This window comes from Anguilla anguilla, chromosome 4, assembly GCF_013347855.1.
Source record: "Anguilla anguilla isolate fAngAng1 chromosome 4, fAngAng1.pri, whole genome shotgun sequence".
NCBI lineage: Eukaryota > Metazoa > Chordata > Actinopteri > Anguilliformes > Anguillidae > Anguilla > Anguilla anguilla.
Window position 1 is genome coordinate 56490529 of NC_049204.1, and position 22585 is coordinate 56513113.

Sequence of the window (22585 nt, forward strand, 5' to 3'; positions counted from 1 at the left end):
CCATGAGCCTCATTTGTAGAAGCTATAGGATGTAATGCAGAGGGTTTGCTAGCAAACACTTAATGTTTTCCTGTCTTCTTAATTCATGTTCGTATCCTCTGCAGTAAGACGCGAGTTGGCTTGCTGACTTGACGTCACTTGAAAGCTATATGACCAGCTGCAAGTGTCTGGCACATTTGTAACAAAGTTCCATAAAGTTCTTCATTGAATGATAGACTATGCATGCAGCAGATGGTCTCGTGGTTTTTGCAGTGCAAAGTCTAAAGGTCTGAGAATGAAGTGGGAGAAGAACCGGTTCATGAAGCCCCCGGGGAGGAGAGCTGTTATAAGCTGGAAGCCGAATGCTCCCTGCTGTATGCATGTCTCTCTGATGAGGCCTTTGAGCACACAGGGCCTCCCTGCTGAGTCCAGGCAGCTCACGCACCGCTCTCTCCACACCGACACCTCCAGCAGCTCTCCCTGCTGCTCCACCAGCTCACTGCAGAGAGGGAGAGCGGAAAAATCTTTTGAGCCTTTCAGCTCAAGCTGCCAGTTTTCCTTATTTTATGTAGCGTTCACACTGCTTTCATCCAGTTACTGAAATACGTTCCCAGTTAATTTGCCAATCTAATTTCAGTTTTTATTTTTAAAAGTGTTAAACTTTTAGTACTTTAAAAAATAAAAAAGCTATTTACTTGAGAGCAATACATGCTGGCATGTAGTTAAACACAAATGCTATTACACCATAAACTACAGTGGGGAACAAATGTCTGGGGACACTATCAAGAACTGATTGTTTTCATATGTATCATGGGCTAATACATTTATTCAGGGTTCAAATCCCTGCCGGGGCCTTTCTGTGTGGAGTTTGCATGTTCTCCCCATGTCTTGTGTGGGTTTCCTTTGGGTATTCTGATTTCCTTCCACAGTCCGAAAAACACCCCGGTTAGGCTGACTTGAGACTCTAAATTGCCCCTGGGTGTGAGTGTGTGAGTGGATGGTGTATGTTTCTTGCGATGGACTGGAGATATGTCCAGGGTGTATTCCTGCCTCTTGCCCAATGCATGCTGGGATAGGCTCCAGGACCCTGTAACCCTGACCAGGAATAAACAGGTTACATAATGGATGGATAGATGGATAATACAATTATGATAGTCCATTTACACTTCATATTCAAGAATACATTATTTAGTAATATACTCACAAAAGTGTATGGGTATTTACTGAAGTTTGTAAATTGTCAGCACTTGATATGTCTGCCTTTCACTTGGATTACTGCCTTCATTCTGCTTGGCATTGATTCCACTAGCTTTTGTAAAAACTCATCTTCTATTTCATCCCAGCACTTTCTCAACACTCTCCATAGATAATCTGTTGATGTTACTTGATGTTTGGCCTTTTCTCTCTTCAGCTACTCCCACAGATGTTTGTTTGGGTTCTGGTTCGGTGACTGTGGTGGGAATGCCATCCTAATAAGCTCCCCTTGTTCTCAATAATGTATTCTTGAGTAAGACGTGTAATTTGACTTTCATAATTGCTTTATTCCTTGATGAGTAATGAAAACAACTAGGACCTGGTCGTGTCCTCAGACATCTGGTCCCCACAGTATATTATTATCAATAATTCATTAGCATTACTCTGTGTATTTCATTAGCAAGGTTTGAGGTCTGTTATTCAAATACAGAATATCTTAAGAACAGGCAGTTAAAGTAGAGCCCGATCCAGGTATGAAAAATGTGAATATAAAATGTGAGTGAATGCTTTCTTATGTAACATAAATCCAAAATCAATGTGAAACACAGCTTGTTATTTAACACTGGTTAGCTAATACTTATTAATATTCTTGTTTTTGTCCAAGGGAATATGTGTTATTCCACTGTTAGAGTCATGTTCTCACCTAAAGGATTATAATGAGTCAATGAAGAAAGGGTACAAAGTCTGCTTAGTACATAGATGTCCTTTGTTTGTCACAGCAGTTAAACAGTAGTATATGCTACAATGTGTTTTAAATGCAGCATTTTGAGATGAGCTGCAATATTTAGATCTTAATTATAGCATATGATGACCATTGCGTATCATTCTTATGTTCTCTTCCCTGAAGAATATGATTGTTTTTGTCTTGTTTGAACCATGTTTTCATTATGTTCACGAGATGATACGGTGCCTTACATTTTCATTGTTCTGATGGACAAAAGTGACCAGTCTCTTTGTACTCCTGCCATGCTCTCCAGCTGAAATATTTGCAGTTATAACTGACTGTAACCACCCCCCTTTCACAACAGCCCAGGCCTTCTGTGACTTGGATGATGATCTGTTGTGTCCTGCATTTGCTTAAGCAAGAAACAAACAAAAAAAGTAATAAATTCAGAGGGATTGTGGGAAGAAACAAAATGTGCAGCTTGCGGAATTGTTCCAAAATGAAAAGTATGTTGAATATCTTGTGCTATTTCCTTATGCTACTCTATTAGCTTCCATTCTAATATCCTGTATTGTACATCATTCACACAGAAGGCATGGATGCCAGATGCCTGTTTCAAGGATATTTGCTTTAAATTATACAGTATATATCTAATTTTTTAAAAATGTGAATGCAGGTAATAGCAAAGGTGTTATTTTAATTATATGTCTCTGAAAAAAAATATTCCACAGAACATCTGCAATGAATTGAAAATCATTCAGGCCCTGAGTTTGCCATGGCAATAAGTACAGTACAGATCAGTGTTCTGTTTCCTCTCTGTGTTTGCTCTGTATAGCACCTGGTGATGAGAAGGAAGAATGAAGGAGCTGAAAGGAGGGGAGTGAGGGTTGGTTGGGGGGGGGGGGGGGGGGGGGGGGGACATCATGCCACAGGCAGAATTACTGCTGAGGCACACAGTAAATCTCACCATCTGTATCTTAAGCCTTTTGTTTCAGCTTGACAGTGTGAATAAATCACACACACACTGTATGTGTTCTAAATGTTAAAAACAAAACAAAATAGGTGCCTCAAATTGGTACTAGCATGGTTTTGCCACTGCGCACACCCAATAAACTAAACATTCACCTAGAAGACCAACACTGTGCGCCTTTTGGCAACTCAAGGCATCCCCAGATTGCTCATTAAATCCCTCATATCCTTGTAGTCTTAGAGTTTAAAACTCAAGAAAAGTAGGACGTGCATCTTCCAAATGTAAGCAACAGCCCTATATTGGAGACAACTTGAAATAATGAAAATCCTGAATCCTTTAACCTGTTCCAAACAGCAGAGTGAGAGTGAAGGCCTTGACAACTGAAGACCACTGGCTCTTGGTAACATTTTTTTTTACATCCCGTTCCTGCTGTGCTTTCCACAGATTTGTCTGTTGCTAGGCAACTGTAACATAAAGCAGAAATCTCTGAAGTCAGATAACCTATCAATTGCACTCCACTTCATATTCACAATGTAAATATGAAATGGCCTTCATTAGATAGGAGATGCATGAACTTTGGAAGGGTGTAATTAAGATTATTTTAATTATTCTGTTTTTATTATTTTTTTTAAATAGTCACACAACACAGGGGCAGGCATACCAATATAAACTAGTGGTGTCCAGCTGGTGAAATTCAGCGAACAATAAAATGTTGAATGCCATGAGTCATTGACAGCCATTATGTGTTGTAATTTTGTGTTTTGCAAAACCAGCAATTACAGTGAGCTCCATAATGGTTGGGACAAAGACATATTTTTTCTTGATTTGGGTCTATTGCACAGTTTGAGATTTGTGACCAAACAATCCGCATGTGGTTAAAGTGCACATTCTCAGCTTTTATTTAAGAGTATATGCACTTTGGTTTCAGCATGTAGAAATGACAGCACTTTTTATACTTAGCCCTCCATATCAGGGCACCACAATGTTTGGGACATATTGTCATGTAAATTAAATTAATCATGTTTAATTCTTTGTCGCATATCCTTTGCATGCAATGAAGTCTGTGACCCATAGACATTACCATGTGCTCTGCCAGGACTGTACTGCAGTCATCTTATTCTCCTGCTTGTTTCAAGGGCAAGTTGCCTTAAGTTTTCTCTTCAGTATATGAAAAACAAGTTCAATTGTATTTAGATAGGGTGATTGACTTGGCAGGTCACAAATTTGAAAAACTCAGTTGTTCCTTTAACAGTAGGTTTGGGATCACTATTTTGCAACAGGATGAAGTGTCGTCCAATGTGTTTTGTGGTATTTGATTGAACTTGAACAGATAAGATGCTTCTGTACACTTCAGTATTAATGCTGCTGCTATCAGCAGTTACATCTTCAGTGAAGAGAGGTGAGCCAGTACCTGTATGGACAGTACATGCCCAAAACATAACACCCACATCACCACATTTTACAGACGAGGGGGCTGCTTTGGATCTTGGACAGTTCCTTTTGGCCCCCACACTCTTTTGCTCATGCCATCACTCTGATGCAAGTGAATCTTGGTCTCATTTGTCTACAAGACCTATTTCCAGGACTCTGCAGGCTGTTTTGGGTACTTATTGGCAAACCGTAACCTGGCTATCCTGTTTTTGCAGCTAACTAGTGGTTTGCATTTTGTAGTGTAGCATCTGTAGTTCTGTTTGTGAAAACATCTGTGGGCAGTAGTCACAGCCACATCCACATCTGCTTAGACTTTAAAGCTTTGATTTACTTCTTAATTTACTTAAGTTCATCCATTATCTTACTTTTGCACAGCTGAAAATGGTGGGTGCTCAACATAAAAACAGCTCTTTCTGTAACACGGTAAAACATATACGCATGTACAGTAAATACCATGTAATAAAAGCTGATTGTCTGTACTTTTGTCTCATATTCATCTTTTGATATCAAATCCAAGTGTCTTAAATATAAAGCAAAAATAGGAAATTCCTCTTTACTGTTAGCATACATTTGGAGGGCGCTGAATATCATAGATCTATCTTTTGCGTTTGCATGGCTAATTGTGGCCATGTTTCTTATGAGAACAGATTGCTGTGCTATCATGCTCCTAATTTTAGCAGAGAATACAAGCTGGTGAATAATTTTCTTGTGTCTGTTCAGCTGATCTGACATTCATTTCAATTCTTCCGATTTGGGGAAGTTTAGCTATTCAGGAAAATCAGTAGCATTATACAATCTATGGATTTGCACCCATAGATCTGAGTAAAAATAGACTTAGAAAGCATGTTACATTTTTCTGCTCAATGTTCTTGAGCTCCTTTGAGTCTTGTTCTGAACATGAATGCCTTGGGAAAGCACAGAATATTTTTGAAAAGTTTCCCTTACAACTACATAAAGATAGCCAATGGAGCCTTGTGCTGATGCCAGCTGTACAATCGGAGATTTGTGTGTGTGTGTGTGCGTGTGTGTATGTGTGTGTGTGTTTTACCCTACCGTGAGTGATTGTTGCCATGGAGATTTCTAAATGTTAGGATATATCTTTGAAAAGTGATATCCCACTGTACCACAGATGGGTCATTGCATCCCACACACTACAGGGCTATGCTTTTAAACCTTTGGATGAAGAAACAGTATAATATTTTGAAATAAACTAAAAAGGCCTGGATGAAATGTGTTTAAAATCGCAGTAGTGCATGACTCAGATAAAGACAATGATAAATGGTAACCATGGAAACAGAATTCCATAGGCAGGTAATGAGGTGATTAATCAAACAGGTTTTTGTTTCTGTAAAAAACAACTAAACAAGCAAACAAATAAATAAATTAAAAAATAAATACGCAACATGGTAAGATTAGAAAAAGCGGAGTGTCTCATACAACCATGAAATGCTAGATGTTTAAATACCTATTATTATGAATATTATTATTATTATTATTATTATTATTGTGGGTGTCCGTGTGTGTTTGTGTGTGTAGGTCAATGCCTCTGTGCCCATGAATTTCATATCCATGGGTCTACAAGTAATTATATGGGACATATTATGGGACATTTACTGCTCCATTTACCATAGAGGATTTTGTATTAAACTTCTCTTTTTAAAATTTGTATATTTAGTTCATCAGTTAAATTTGTCCAGAAATTAGGCTTTGCACTTTGGTTAGCATCAAGTATTACATGTTATTTTGTAAATACAAGCAGTTCCATTTTTATTCCTTAAATGCACACAAAAACAGATAATTTAAATGATCTCATTTTAACCCCAGTATACACGGACAACATCCCGAAAATGTACCTACTACAATTTCGGCATCATAAAACTTAGTAGGTAAAACTACGTTTACAGCCAATTAACATGGCCTGCCCTGCAATCATAGAAATAAAGCAGCCATGGTTTTATCGGACTAAAACAGAAAGTTGTCAGTGGATTCTGATGATGTCAGTCAAGTCTCTGCACCAACCCTTGCCGCACGGAGGTGGGCTCTAATAACACGGCGGAACCTGTATGATTGACATTGGGACTCCGGCTGTCTGAAATGTGCCTTCAACATAGTTAATGCACATCCCCTAAATAAATACGTTTTAATATGTAAGTGCATATTTTAATTGCCGTGAAGCCATAAAAGTATGTGACACACTAAAGAACACATTTCCTAGAACTCTTCCCAAAATAAATGGGAATAACTCATTTAGGCTAATTGAATTAAGAGCGTGATTCATTTTTCTCCTAAAATAGTGGATTTGGAAGAAGAAACACTTCTCTCTTCTCTTAGCAACATCTGCCTGCGACGCTGGGAAGCCTAATTCAAAATGTACAATCAGCACTATAAGGTAGGCAAATCATTTTATATTTAAAGTAATTCTAATGAATGTACGGTGTTCCCTGTTCTGGCTACTCGTTACATCATGAAGCCAGCAGAACAGTACTGTATCTGCATTGAGCACAGAAACTGCGCCTTCAATACCGGGGAGAGAGAATGCAGCGTGCACTTTCAAGGTAAAGATTGCACCGTTTTGGCTATGCTGCATTTTGTCAGATCACAAAAGCTACTCTGCTAAATGAATGTATTGTGCCGTTGTTATATACTAAGTAGGGTTATTATGTCGTTTGACAACTGACTGGAGCCTATATAGCGTATTTGTAGCCTGTTTTCTGAGCTTCGGTAGGACGTGAATGCGAAAAAGAACGCATTAGCCGTATTGTTTTTTATACACGTGCCAAATGGCAAACGAATTTGTGCTAGATGTCTTTTCCTCTTATTACCGCAAATGTGGGTTGGAATGGAGATATTATTTGTTTTTCCGCATTGTTCTCTAAACATTTCTCACAGCAAAACCAAGTTAAGGGCATTTTACTGCATAGATGTGATGCTCTCAGAAGGCACGTTACTGCTTTCGGACAATGTCTCTAAACTCACCGCTTAAAATCGTCGGGTAAGAGATTACATATTTTTGAAGCTACACCAAATCAAATAACTTACATTTAGGAAAAGCCAAGCAGGCTTAAATTATGAACCGTACGGTTACTGTAGCTGATATTTATAATATCTCGACTGACCCATGAAGGAATATTGGTGAAACAGGCATGCTATCGCCACGAGATATAATCTTCTGTAATACTTCTATGCATAATTATGAAAATCTTTCTCTCTCTCACTCTCCCTCCCTCCCACACACACACACACGTTTGTGACATTCCACATGCATTATACTCCCACTGAAGACATGTGGAAAACCCAAATGTTTTATTTATTGATTGATTGAGTTGTTCCTAAGCTAATATCCTGTAGTGTAAGGACAGTCAGAGGTTTGGTAAGCTCACTTTAGTCTTGTGATTGAAATGCACGTGAAATATGGATTTTTAATCCTGGAATTATTTTTTTACTACATGCAGATATATGGCATGTATGGCAACACTGGAGTTTTCTCTTTTAGACCAGTTTGTATGATTTCGTTTTAAACAAGCAATTACAGCAGAACACTTTGTTTCACTGTGGTCTTTCATGGTTGCCTCAACTTGAAAACCATCATTGACTACAAGCTGTACTATAGAGATGCTTGGGGATTTCAGTGAACAAGCCACATTCTCTTTGTTATTATTATATAAAATACTTCATTTTGACACCTGGACCCGAGCCCAAAATTGCTCAACAGCCTGTCTAGTGCAAATGAAGCTGTGAGACAAGCAAGCTTAAATATGATAAAAGAGTGCAATTTGTTGGGCTGTGTTGTCAAGTGCACTGTAAGTGGGTGGATGGCAAATTGATAGTCCTCTTGCATTGGATTAAGGTGGTGAAACCCAATTGCCTGATTCATTCTTTTTTGTAGAAAACGATATATTTTTGTCCTTCGGAAACTGAGAAAACTTTCAAGTAAACTACACTTAAACTTGAGCTAAAAAGTGCTCTGAATGAATTCCATGTTTTGTGTGGCTTGTGAACGCATTTTTGAGCACCTTTTAAATCTAAAGTAAAACATAACTGTAGTGAAGCTCTTGTGTTGTATTGGCTTTTCTTTCCATGCATTTACATACCCCATGCAAGGGTTTCACATTCAGAAGGATCTGCATAGACACAGTGTTTTTATATTAAAAATGCTGTGGATGAGGCAAATCAGATTCAGAATGACTTTTCATTATTATGCCATGAACCCTTTGATCTTCTACTTTGCGCTCTTTTACTTCTACCTTTGCACACTTTTTTTATGGCTACAGTGATTTAAAAAAAAATCTTTAATTTATTACAACATTACCTGTGCTTTGTTTTTTTTTGTATTGACTATTTCTCATTGTGTTAAAAATAATTTCCAAAATCATTCAATTTAAAAAAATATTCAAAAATCGTGACTGATTGAATTGGTGTTGTGTAAGAATACAGAGATTAAAAAGTCTACCCTGGAGGAACAAACGCCTGAAAGACAGCTAGAAGATAAAGACTGCTTTATTTCCTCGCTGAGGGCAGTGGAACTCAGTGGTCCCATTACGCTGAATCCTGAATAGGGTGGGTAAAGCAGCTTTCACAACTCACAGGGAACATCCACTACCTGGTCAATGATGTCCGAACAGGTTGCATCTTATCTGTGGCTGACCAGACACTCATCTGAGTTCAAAGGATATTGATTGAATGCATGCCTGAATTGTTCAAATTAAGACCTATATGAATTTCCATTTCTCTTGAGTACATCAGGCAATTAAAAAGTGCAAACAACCAAATATATATGTGATTAAATTAAATTTTATGGGTGAGTGGTTTTCTCACAGAACACATGTAATTAATTAAATGACTTTGAGTTGACAGCACAGTTACGTGATTGTAGTGTGTGGCCTGTCGTTGCTTGGAGATCACCTTACATCTGAAAAGCAGAGCCCATTGAAGTAGTGTGTCCAAGAAAATATAATCCTAGGTGTCAGTGACATATGGCTGGTTGCTGTGGTTCATGCCCTCATTGTTAAATAAGCAGGCTGATTACTTCTGAGCAAAAACAAGAATTCTGTTTTTTTCAAAGTGACAATTCCAACTGGAAACAAACAATTCCAACTGGGCTGAGTGGCATACTGTAGGGGCCTAACTGATTTTGCATGGATAGGAACATACCATAACAATTACAGAGGCGGGGCTGCTCGGTGTCTCATCCTGTTAAGGCAGTCTTGTAGTGTGTGGATGGGCCCCACAACCTGTACCATACCAATTCTGACTGTGACCAGCAGCCCGGTAGGGGGCCACATGACTAACTCTAGCACTACCCAAGCATTTGGAGGGTTTCATTTGGATGTGTTGATAGGTTCAGATCATGCACCTGCGACCCCCGCTAGTCAATTGGACAACTTGTAACTTAAGTGTGACACGAAGCAGCGTCTGACACCACATGCTTTGATAGAGAGCAGATGTTTGTCTGCCCTCTCCCGAGTCAATAGTGGAGGTTATGGCATTGAGTGGTGATAAATAGGATTGGGCATTCCAGACTGGGGATAAAAAGGAGTGTGTCCTGTATGCATGTATGTATGTGCATACGTGCATGCATACATGCATGCATATGTAGGTACACACACGCACACAGTGTATATACAGTATGGTATATACAGTATACACGACACACACACACGCATACATGCATATATTCATACATGCATACATACATGCATAGGTACATAAACACATACATATGAATCAATCAAAATAAATTCTTAAATTCAGGTAAGTAATAATTTACCATCAATTCAGATTGGACTGAGATTTTACATTGTGATTTAATGTAGGCTTACCCGGACTCTAGCCAGAGAACTTTTATGCTGAATCATATGTGCAGCCATTGCAGCTAATTAAATAAATGTCTACGTAAGACAGAGTGCGATCATCAATCAGATATTTAATGCTGATTTGACGGTGCAGTTGTCTGATTTTCTAAGAAAAACTAGTCACTGTCCAAAAACAATCTGTTGTCATCAGATATTAGATCTCTTAGCGTTAATGGTGTTAGAACCAGAGCATACCTGACTCATTAATAATAACCATATATACTCTGTTGTGTTTGTTTAATGTCGGAGATATATACATAGAAAGGGAATTGCGAAGTCTATGCATTTTAATTTGAAACAAACCCAGAGGTAAAGACACAATTGAGTCAATCAATACATATACAGAGTGGGGCGGGTGCTGGAGGAGTGGATGGATCCCAGGACATTGATATAAAATTTGTAAAATTTCATTCTAGACATTATTTTAAAATTCAGGGTATTTGAGCAGCGGTTCTGCAGAAGCTAACGTAACCCCGCATCTGTTGTTTTTCTTTATTTATTTTTTGAGTTGCTACTGCTACCCGCTAAGCCTGCTACCAACGGCGACACTTCTGCTAGTAGCTTGCCGATCAGTGGGCCTACACACACCACAGTGTAACAGCAACGCCTGAGCGCGCTTTAGTTTGCTGATGCCCGAGTCGGACCTTGTCAGGAAGCCGGGATTCCAGAATGGCCTATTTGATCGCTTTTGCCAGGTGGAAGTCGAGGAAGAAGTCGTTGGTGGGTAAGACATATTTTATTGATGTAGTGGTGGTATTTTGTGATTGCAATGGGTTCAGTATGGAGCTACAGTAGATAAGTGCCAGAGGTTTCTAGCACCATGGTTCATACCCCAGTCATCAGGCGGTTGATTGATTGTGTCGCGATAAAGCGAGTATCCTTTCATTTTGAATGTTAGGCTGCTGTGCAAGTCATCTCAGTGGATTTGTTAGTGCAAATGATGCCGATTCTTATGTCTGCACGTGGATAATGTTGAGGTTACCATCCGTTTATGTTCAGCTCACTTGTTGAATGTGACTTATGCAGTTTATAAAGCCATCTATTTCAATGATGTTAGTAGCTGCTGCTACCCTACACCTGGTAAACACCTGGAGTTGATCAGGTTTATTGCTTGTGCTGCTGTGAGCGATTTGAGAGTTGAGTCTCTTCCAGTGGGATTTCCCCCCATCATTTCGCTATACTAAAGCAATTTTAATGTGGTTATTTTGTCATTTTGCTCTATGTTCAGTGCTCACGCAGTGTGATGTTGTCTGCCCACTGTGTTTTACATTATCCATAGAATGCATTTCTTTTTCTAAATCGGGGTGGGTGATGATGGGGTTGGGGGCTTCATGTAGGCAGTCGTGATTAATACAACAGTCTAAAGCCATGTACATATCAGAGAATGGCTGCTGCACAACTAAAAAAATAACCCTTCAGTTCATCCATGTTTACTATTATCACAAAGGTAATAGGTTTTGAGACCAGCTACTAGGCTGGTTTCAATGTTTAGGGAGGTGGGAGAAAACCATTTTTTAATTCATTCTAACCGTTACAGGGAATTTTATTGGAGGTGGGAACAAAAGGAGGAAAAACTTCAGATTCTCCTCAGAATTAATAGATTAAAAAAAATAATTTTCAAGCCTGGTTGGCATTATATTTCTAATTAATGTTTTTATATTCATGACAAAAATTGTAGTGAGATGCATCTGAAAACGCATCTGTGATTGGTAACTAAATAGATGTGTTGAAGGAGGAATTACCAAATGGTTAAACTACAGTATGACATTGAGACGTAAATGAGCAATAAGTGGGTTTGTCCTGACCTGATAATACAAGGAATCTCTGCTGAAACAACCAAACTAGTGATTTGTGGACGTGAGCTGTCAGTGTGAAAGAAGTCCAGATAAGGGGATGAGTGTTGTGCTTCCCAGCCTCAGATTAAAAAAAAAAAATCACATCGCTTTGATTGAAATTTCACAAAATGTAGTTAGCTTGATTCATTATTAAATCAGTACCTGTAGTTTTAACTGCCAATGAAAAACATGGACGAAATGGAGACAAATATCGAATTCATCTGGAGTGAGTGGTGGATTTGTAGCCTTTGGGCACGTATTTTTTTAACTTGGCCTTTGTTGTGTAGTCCTTCCACTCTACTTCATGCAGAGCCTAAGTGCTGTGTGCTGTGGTGCTCAGCAGCTGGTATAAAAGTGAGCTGTGTCAGGGTTATGTTCTGTTGCCTGTGACGCTGGTGTATGACTGTGCCACTTTCGTATAAACTCCTGTGTCCGCTCTCTTTTGCAAGAGATGATTAGCTGTAGAATGTGTATTGTATAACCAAAGGAATACCATTTTTATGTGGCTATTGATTGAGGTGTTGGGTAGCATTTCCATCATCTTTGAGCCTTGGTATGACTAGATACGAGGGGAATGAAACAGGGCATCAAAATCTTGTAAGTTTACATTATTAATTTGGCTAGGAGATAACTTTTCTCCATGATGAGTTACAGTGATTACAAATGAATGAATGCAGCCATGTTTTGTCAAGGGAGTAATGTATTTTTAACAGTGCAATGCACCACACTGCTGCCACTGATCAGTGCTCCACACTGCTGCCACTGACCACTGCTCCACACTGCTGCCACTGACCACTGCTCCACACTGCTGCCACTGACCACTGCTCCACTCTGCTCCCACTGACCCCTGTTCCACACTGCGCCCACTGACCACTGCTCCACACTGCTGCCACTGACCACTGCTCCGCACTGCCGCCACTGACCCCTGTTCCACACTGCTGACGATTCTGTGTTAATAACTTGACATAATCTCGGTCTTGTGCAGTGCAGCTTTACGCAATGCAAATAATTGTGTTCCAATAGTTCAGTTGGTTTGTGGTTTATTACTGCAAAAACAAGTAAAGAAGGTTCGGAAGGGAAATGAGGTAAAACATACAGTTTTTTATAATAATAAGAAAGTCCAGGGTACAGGACATGCTAGCCACCTGTCACAGGATGCATTTTCTGGACAGTTTCATATATGATAACATTATTGACGTGGGGGCATGCAGGTCGATTATTAAGACCTTATAGGCTACTCCACATGTGCTACAGTGGACATAACTGTGTGGTTAACACAGTGTGTGAGATTATTTCCTGCCTTTTATTGCACCTTTGGAGAAGGCCATTTTACTGTACTCACCGAGTCCCCGTTTATCTGTTGGCCCTGATGCCTCTTCCGCTGTAGAGAAATGTACTCTCCGTTTATTCTGGCAGGTCCAGTGGAGGACTTTCTCCCTACGCAGAGTTTACAGGTGGATTCCCTCGCTGCCAGTGAGATGCATTTCTCCTCGGCTCCAGATTTGTTTCTGTGCTCGCACGGATATAGCTGCAGTACAGAAATACATTTCTGCAGAAATATCCAACCGGCTGTTCACAGGCAATGCCACTGTTAGGGACTGCAAATGTTTAGGCCAGACTTGTCAGTTATTCATCCATCATTTTCCCAGCAAATATGATTTTGCAGGATTTTTTTAAAAAACAACTTTACTGTGAAAAAGTTTTTAAAATGCAATATTAATACTGAGTGATGGCATGATTTTAGGAGCAAATCAACTCCAAATGAAAGCTCACTTTAAAAACCACTTTAGGAACCTTCTGTTGGATTGTAAAACAACTGAACCAAAATTAAATTCCCTACAGGAAATGTGTGGAAATGTGTACAGCGTTTAAGTTTTGTGTATTTAATTTGAATCTGTGTTCAATTTTTCTGTCTTCCTGATTGCCGACCCTCTGACTGTGTGAAACGAATGTAACTTCCTCAGTCACACACCATTTGGTCCTTGAATAAAAGTGCCATCTGAAGCTGGTGTGGAGAGACATTCAAGACTGAGAAGGGGCCTTCCTTCAGAGAGAGCTGCAGTTCAGCACTACAGCACTGAACTGGGTCTCTTACAAACGCACACACACACACACACACACACACAGAAGTTATCAAAGCAAAGACAGGAAACATGAGAAGATTGCACTTCATAAACACGCTGGAGTGCCGGACCAAGAACCTGTCTCTTTTCCTGTTCTTTACTCGTTTGATTTGCTCTTCATTTCATTCATCTGCTCCTGTGTTTGTTTCTCTCCAGATTGGAGATCTGAATGTACCCAGTCAGGAAGAAAAGCCTAATTAACATTTCCCCACAAGGCAAAAAGATGTTCTCTGCCACAGTAAGGGACATAGAGATACTGCCCTAGAGCTGAAAGTACAAAGTGCCAGATTTTCTCAGCATCGAATGCTAGTGCGAGCACTCTGTAATAATTACTTTATTGAGATGCATGAGGGGTATTGTGCTAGATACAACAGAGACACGTCACCCCCAGCCCGCTTACAAGAAAAGCCCATCTCAGAGCATGCGGCAGCGTGCAGGCTTTCGCAATGTTTGCTGGGGGCATGCTCCACATTAGGAGTTGTCCTTGGACAAAAATATCTTTATACAGTCAGGAAAAGGCCACACCGCGATGAAGCTTGTATCAGAGGAAGCAAGATAATTTCTAAATGTTTGACTACGTTCTTGAGAAATGTGTTTGATTCCCCCAATTTAGTATTTTGAGGGGAGTGCATTTGCGGTTGCACTTTGTGCAACAGCAATAAGCACTTATTAAGTGTGTTAAATTTTTATCTTGCTGAGTCGGTCCTTACATCAGATTTCTTGAGATGCTGACAAGCGTTGTGCTGATTTGTGTCTGTTCTTTGAATTCACTTAAAGTGCTAAACTGCGGTCGACTGAAAGTGCCTTCCTCAGCTGTCGTGAGGCATATCTTCTTTTCCCAGGGAAATTCGATGGTACTTGTGTGTCTTGCAAGAAGGTAAAAAAAAAAAATCCTCGGATTGTTTTTCCTGTATACAGTCACTGGAGAGCTGTAGAACTGGGCACTGTGCCAAGGACAGAATGCTAGATTCTGTGGTATCGCGCTGTTTTGAGAGAGTTCACAGGAGGCAGATTATAAAATGGGGGAACAGAATGTAACGGAATACAAAAGAAAGGGAAGACCGAGGGAGAAGTTCATTTCAAGTCAGGCTGGAATACTTTAGGTTGTCGATGTCTTCGGTCACCTTGACAGGAGAACAGAATGGCACAGAAGGGCTGTGGTAGCTGTGGGAGTTGTAGTTTCTCAGGACGACCCCCACAGAGAACATCCTTCCCAGAAGTAAATGACTAGGAAATACTAGGGCATGCTGTCTTCGAAATGGGTGCTCTTGTCCTGGAGTCATTATGTCCACGGCAAATGGATATTTAAAAAAAATAATTGAGGCATTTATTCTCAGGAAGACTTGCAAGGTTATATGATAACTTATTTTAATCTGTCAGGAAAGCAACACTCATCCTTCAAATGGTGGTATCATTTAGACTGGGTCTTGACAGTTATGATTCCATTTTGATTCAGTAACCCATTAAAAGAATGTACTCTCCTCTTGCAGTGACTGTCATTTAGTGCCTGACTCTTGATGAAAGATAACCAGATAAGACATTTTGACACTGTTTGTTTTCCGTCAACCTTTCTATACAGTGAGGGGATTCTAACCCACCCCCTTGAGTCTCATGTCTTTTTCATGAACTCACTTTGACCCGAGCAGCCCCAGGCGGTGTTCTGGAAGTCGTATTGCAAACTACCCTCGCTTTGCAGTGTAGTAAGTTTAGTGTAGTGTTGTACAGTAAGTTTATCACTGCTGTTGCAACACAAGTGAGAACAATTGTGCTGAGAAAATTCCCTGCGTGTGTTCATGTATACTTTGGGTGCATCGTTGCATATTAACAAAGTCTTTTTTCCCAGTTCTTACAATGCGATGGTACATATACAAGTCCCAAGGAAGAACAAAGCAGCAAACCAATCAATACATTTTGTACAAATGTTATTACTCAACAAGTACTTTGTTTTCTTACAGTCTTGGAAAGAAATACAGTAATACTGGCAACATTGATTGCCTCTTTTGAAATATGCCGGGACGTTTAATACGTGTACTTGTAAATGTACTGTTACTGCGTTCATTTTTAGTTACAATGATTGCCTATTGTCAATCCTATTCATACACTTGAATGATCTGACTCATATTATGAATCCTGTTGAAAAAACATAAAAAGGAGAGCAGGAGAACTTTGAGCACGCTCATGATGTTCATTTTTCTCTCTGCGACCAATCAGGACGGGTCTCCTTCATGTGAACGGAGATAAGGAAATGACAGAAATAAATGGCCGTGATCATAAAGAGCATCTCTCACGCCGCCCATCCTCAGTTCCATCCATCATCCCATGTGGTATCTACTAAATATAGTGGTGGGTGTGAATGTGAAATGACAAGTGATGAGACATGGGATGGGTGTGATGGGTAGGGGTGGCGCTGGTTCCCGTTCAGGTCGTTTTGGCTAGGAGCTGTGGGGGGGAAGTCACGGTACCCACGCAGACCTGGTTTGAATTGAGGCTGGGGAATGGGAGGGGTTTCCCTCCGCGAAGCCAATCAAATTAAAGTAGGCCTCTAGTCAACTAGGTCACTCTGGCCTACATTCATATGTCCCATGGAATATCTTCACTCTAATTTTTTTCATTATGAAGAGCTATGCTGTGTGTAGTTTGTAGTAAGACTAATGTGTTGTTTGATGAATGGTATAGCCTATGTGGAATATGTAAGTAAAATCATTCAGTTGGAGTATATGTCACAGATGTCTTCTGTGAGTGTCTGTGTCATCAATGGTTTCTTTGCAAATCATAAGAGGAATGTTAGAATAATTATGCAGCAGGGAGACCCATTTTGGGGCGTACCTGCAGCAGAAACATTTTGACACCATATTTTTGTAGCATTATATGCAGCATGTTCACATCGCCAAGAGAACTTGTTTCAGTACCCTTTTGCTATGTGATTTGCCTAAAAATTTGCCCTTGTGGAGTGCCGACTAATGAGTTTATGGAATAATTTTTTCTCTGGTTTATTTCTTTTCGAAGTAGGGGGCGCGGGGGGTGGGGGTGGGAGGTGGGGGCAGTGCCAGGAAGGGAAAGAGGAGAAAAGTGGAAATAAGTGGTTGGCTTATAGGGTAATGGTTCAGGGCTTCATGTTTCTTTGTATGCCTGCATTCATGCTTCTCTCGAGATGAACAGAGCTCTCCAGAAGACAGATAACATTCAGGCTATATATAGTCCTCATTGTTGGAACCGAGTCTGTCAGCTTTAACAAATGTGGCCCTTCCACGGCTGGCTGCTGCTGAAATAGTTCTGATAGGCTCCTCTGCTGTTGTGCATGGAGGTGTGACACGACAGCCTGTGACAGATTCCGCCTGTCTGTGCCTGCGTTCTGTAGAAGGGGCCTCCTCAGGTTGTATTAATTTACTGGAGCATGGGTGTGCCCTTACGGTCCAGGAGGATGTACTTAATGCGGACTTTAGTGTGCCCATCATGGACTTACTTTGCCAAAAGGCAGAATGAATCTGTTTTTAGTTTTCTATTTCTATATTTCTCCCAATTGTGAAGTTGACTTACTTACTCACCATAATCATTTAAAGTGGAAGATATTAAGTTGGTTTGTTGGAATTTTTAGAATTAAAAATCATTAAAGAAATGATAGTCTGTATTCTCATTTAAGCTTGCGTCAGTATTGAGTGTAGGCCTATTTTCTGTCCATTACAGTCAGACGCACTCTGTGCTTGAAACCTGCCAATTGTCAGCATCAGCGATCTTAGCACCACTGTGTCAGTGTGACATGATTTGTAAGTGTGAGGATTTGCGCCATCTGGTGGAAATGAATGGATGTTACGAAAAAGCCAAAATGTTTAATTCTGCAAAGGCAAGAGATCATTTGTGAAAGTGTTCATGCTTTTGACTCTCTTTCTCACATATTGTCTTTCAAGTAGTGTCTAAGGACAAATTGTAGAGGCTAGTTTTCAATATGGTTAGGTTTCTTTTTTCATTTTGGGTTTTTTTACAGCCTGAGATAGATGACTAGTTAACATCACCTGCAGTAGGTAAGGTATGCATTGATCATGTATACAGACTGTGCAAATACTGCACTCAGTTTTTTGTAGATTTAGTTAGTTTCCCCCAGTCTTGTGGCACTGTTGCAATATTCCACTATGATAATTGATATGGACTATGAAACAGCACTTAGATTTGGACAATCTAAGTGCTGTTTTTGGAGAGTTCCCTTCTCTCCTTCATGATTTTGTGTTTTGCCTGCTATGGTTGTCTGTTGTTTGGTTTTGTATATAATAGTTAATAAGTTCATTTAAAAAGATGATTTGAAAAACACCCCAAACGCTTCCCTAAAGTGGATTACATTGCACTACAGCATATCCCCCTGTCGCACAGCAGTCCTTCATATAAATGTACGCAGGCGATCTCTTGAACATAAAAGATTCATATTTGGTTGACCATGACCTATTTCCTTAGTTCATTAATATTTTGCAGAAGCACAGATGCCGCTTAATGCTGTCGGTCCAGTAAATCACAGTTTTGCTTTCACGGTTCAGAAAGTGATCAGGGCTCTTAACTAGGAATATGTAGCTTGCGACATCCTGTTACCATGGTGACATGGCTTTGGATCAACAAAATGCATGAATATGTAATTTACTAATCCTGGTTATTCAGATCATCAAGTGAGACCTCTTTTTTGCCTTCTCAACGAAGTCATTTCTCATGAGGTAATATTACATTATGTTCCATATGCCTAGTAAGCAAGGGTTTAAACTCATAAGGCAAGGCCTTAGCTGATCTTTTTTTTTCTATGGGTTTTATTTTAGGAAGGATTTTATACGCGCGTAGTGCGGGGAAACAACAGCCTCCGCTCCCCCGTGCTGGCAGTTTAATTCTATGGCTCTCTTTCTTGCTTATATCTGTCAGCAAGTGGCATAATTTGCTGAAGATATCTGCACAGGTTTCCATGGTGCTGAAGCGTCTCTGTGAACAAGTCAGCCCACACAGTCTCCAGCGCCGAACAGTCAAATGTTCACCGGCACGCTAATCCAGCAGCGCTGCTTAGCATTTCATAACCATCGCGTGTTATTAAATGGCTACACGGGCTCGCCTCGATCGCTAAAGCCCCTCACCATGCAAAATTATAAATAAGTACACACTGCCGCCGTCTTGCACTTTGTCCCCTTGTTGATTCTGCAGGCCTGCACGGAGCGGCATTCCTATTCGATGACGACCGCGTCCCCGCTGACACGCAGAGCCACGCGGTCGATACAGGGGGCCTTGTCCGCTCGCGCTGCGTCCTCCTCTGGCTGCGCAGGGGATGACTTTGCTCTTAGATTTCCCCGCTACCCATGCGCTGCCCTGCAGCTGCATCACCGCGACCCGGAGAGCGGTTCAGGGCTTGCCCGGCGTCGCTTCTGTTCGGCTGGCGCTGCCCGTACGGGCGCGCCCCCCGGTGCCATCGCCCTGCCCCGGGCCGTGCGTCGAACGCGCTCCTGCGTGGTTCTTCGCGCGGGTCATGAATATGCAGATCCCCGGGCTCTCGGTGTCTCTGTGCGGGCCCGTCCGCCCACAGCCCAGCTTTCATGTTAAACAATGTGTGGGTGTCTGCGCTCTCAACAGCAACTCAGGGGAGGCGGGGAGGTGGGGGCTCCAGCAGGACTCGCAGCAGTAGAACAAACCAACTCCAGAGTGGGGGGAGGGCGGGGGTGGGATGGGGGGGAGTTACAGCTACCTTGTGTGTGTGAGTGTGTGTGTGTGTGTATGAGTATTCGCTTTAACTCACTCTGGGGAAAAGAGGCATTTTTGTATTCACCACCATTCACCCACTCTCAGCTGAGGTGCAGCGGTAAATTTGCTGTTCCGCAGAGCAGACGCTGAGCTGCACTGTTCCACATTTACTTCCCACCTGCTATTCTAAGGCCACACTGGCTGAGGGTGCCCTCTGTATATGCCCACTGTATATGCCCTCTATATATGTCCTCTGTATATGCCCACTGTATATGCCCACTGTATATGCCCTCTATATATGTCCTCTGTATATGCCCACTGTATATGCCCTCTATATATGTCCTCTGTATATGCCCACTGTATATGCCCACTGTATATGCCCTCTATATATGTCCTCTGTATATGCCCACTGTATATGCCCTCTATATATGTCCTCTGTATATGCCTTCAGTTTATGCACCAAATGCAAAGGCGCAAAATCTTTTTCTCATGGTATTTCTACCATGAAATGACAGACAGGCCAGGGCGATTAATGGAGGAGGCCCATCATCACGCTTTAGCTTCCCCGCGTTGTGTTTCGTTCAGGCGGGCACGATCGCTCCTGCACGGCGGGAATTAACGGCGGAGCGTGAGAAGCCCTCGGACGCGATGCGTGTCCGGGAGAGGTCACGCGTTCACACGCTGTCGTCTTCATGGCGTGCCTGACAGTGGCCATCTCACGCAGGGGCCCTGTCGCGCAGCGTGGGCACTGCACCCCCCCCCCACCCCCCACCCCCCCAGTCACTGCAGATTTACATCAAGCCCGAGCGAAGCCTCGCAGGGCCAGGCACCTTTCCGTCTCCCAATTCACAGCTCCATATTACGGCACTCCAGAGCTCGTCTGACCGTGGGAGGGGAGGAGAGGGGGGAGATGTGTGCGGAATGCATACTGAGACTGCAGCATCTCATTCTCCCCCCCCCCCCCCCCCCCCTCATTCCTATGCATATGGTACTGCATACCTCCCCTTACTGACTTTGCACAGTACTGCATGTGCTTCTTGTGTGTGGTGCAAGAGCGCATTGGAGGACTGCTGGAAACTTTAAACTTGGATATTGGTTTTTATATTCTTATGTGTACTGAACTTGAATTATTCGAATTATCTCACCTGAGCAAGTAACTTCGTAGCAGTGTCATGGTTTGTTCTGCTTTTCACTTTGGTTGTTTGATTACTCTTATTACAGATCATCTCTGTGTGTATACATCTATCCTGGTTGTTTGTCAGGACTCTGTTTCATTTTACATAAAATAGTAACTGAGTGTGATTAAATGTGGGCCTATTTATGGTTATACGAAACGGCAGAGTGATGGAATGTAGGTGTACGTATTCTTAGCTCAGTCAATCTACTGATTCTATGTTGCAGAGTGTGTTACTTTACAGCCATATACAGTGCCCAGTACCCCAGTAATCCTTGGTGAATCCTAGAACAGATCTCAAGGTGTGGGAGACTGAGGTCACTTGACAGAAATACATTTTTAACCCCCTCCCCCCCCCTCAGATGGGTGCTTTTTACAAGCTGTAGCTGATGCAGTGCGCGGTATGGGCTCATTCCTCATTCAGTCCTGAGTCCTTTGCACATTGAGCCGGGTCCCCACTAGCCACATCGCTGCCAAGCTATGTAATTGTCTCCTGGCCCCCCAGTGGAGCTGCCTGTTTATGGGAGCTATTGGCAACAGGTCTGGTGCCTCTGCGCTCATCTGCCAGTAATGGAATCCCCATTTGCTTGAATCACATGGGGGGTGAATTTACTCCTTAATTTTCCCTCCCATTAAACACCTGTCTGGTGCGGGGTCTGGCCTGCAGATTTTGCGCATTATTATTTGTGCATGAATATTCTCAGAGCTCTGCTGCTTTTTTAGCTTGTGCCGAGAGCCCCCAGCTGAATAGAACATTAGCTGCCCGCGCATAAGGACAGAACAAAGTGTGCTCAGGCTTAATGGCAGGACAAGTAGTTTGCTTCAGGTCCTCCTGATTCCTGATATGTTCCGGATGTGCGCATTGGTCTTAGCTGCGGAGAATAACCCCTTGAACTTGTTGAGAGGCCGGCCAGCTATTGTGACTCTTGGTGAAGGGGCGCAATGCTGGGTATAAATAGGGCACATGAAATCTTTGTGTGTAATTGCATGTTGCCCTTGTGCTTTATTTTGCTCTTTTATTTTGTACAATTACTTTTTTTGTTAGTGATTCTCAGAAGAGAAGTGAATGTGCTGCTCCTGTGCTGTACTGTACAATATGGGAAATTAATCAAACAATGTTCCATTAGTACATATGAGTCCAACAGGGGCCAGATGCGCTCTGTGAGAGTTTATTTAATTTTACTGTGTATAATATTTTTATAATGTATACTGTATGTAGTTCCTGCTTCATTTGTCCTTTTTATTCTTCATTATGTGTTGATAATTTCATAGGCCAGAGTTAAGTGTTTCATCATTTATAATGGTATTGACTGCAGGTACCTGCAGTGGGTCTGTGACCCACATAATGTGCAGTTAGCTGCTCTACCTGATAATGTAAAATAGTCAAAAATCCCCCTGCAACTTTTTTTGTGTGTTCTGTCGCCATCTAGGTTCTTTGGCTACGTAGTACAGAGGAAGCATTTATAAAAAAAAAAGTCTCACTCTCTCTCTCTCTTTGTAAATGTGGGAAACTTCAAAGCTTCAACTTAAAAATAGAAATGAAAATGGAAATTGTGGCATAATGACATATTTTTGTGGCATCCTACAAGTCCTGGTTGGTTTTGTC

The 22585-nt window shown here is 41.4% G+C and overlaps 1 protein-coding gene across 3 annotated transcripts in view; it reads left to right on the plus strand.

Moving 5' to 3' along the window:
* Nucleotides 1–6367: 6367 nt before the first annotated feature.
* The window catches only part of lrrc7 (leucine rich repeat containing 7), a 134753-nt gene continuing 118535 nt past the window's right edge, over nt 6368–22585 (plus strand). For 2 of the 3 annotated variants that reach the window (XM_035413355.1, XM_035413357.1), the window contains exon 1: nt 6368–6687. The gene's annotated coding sequence lies outside the window, so the exon portion shown is untranslated. Of the gene's footprint in view, nt 6688–6749; nt 6854–22585 lie in introns of those variants that run through there. The other variant, XM_035413356.1, reaches the window with a different exon arrangement.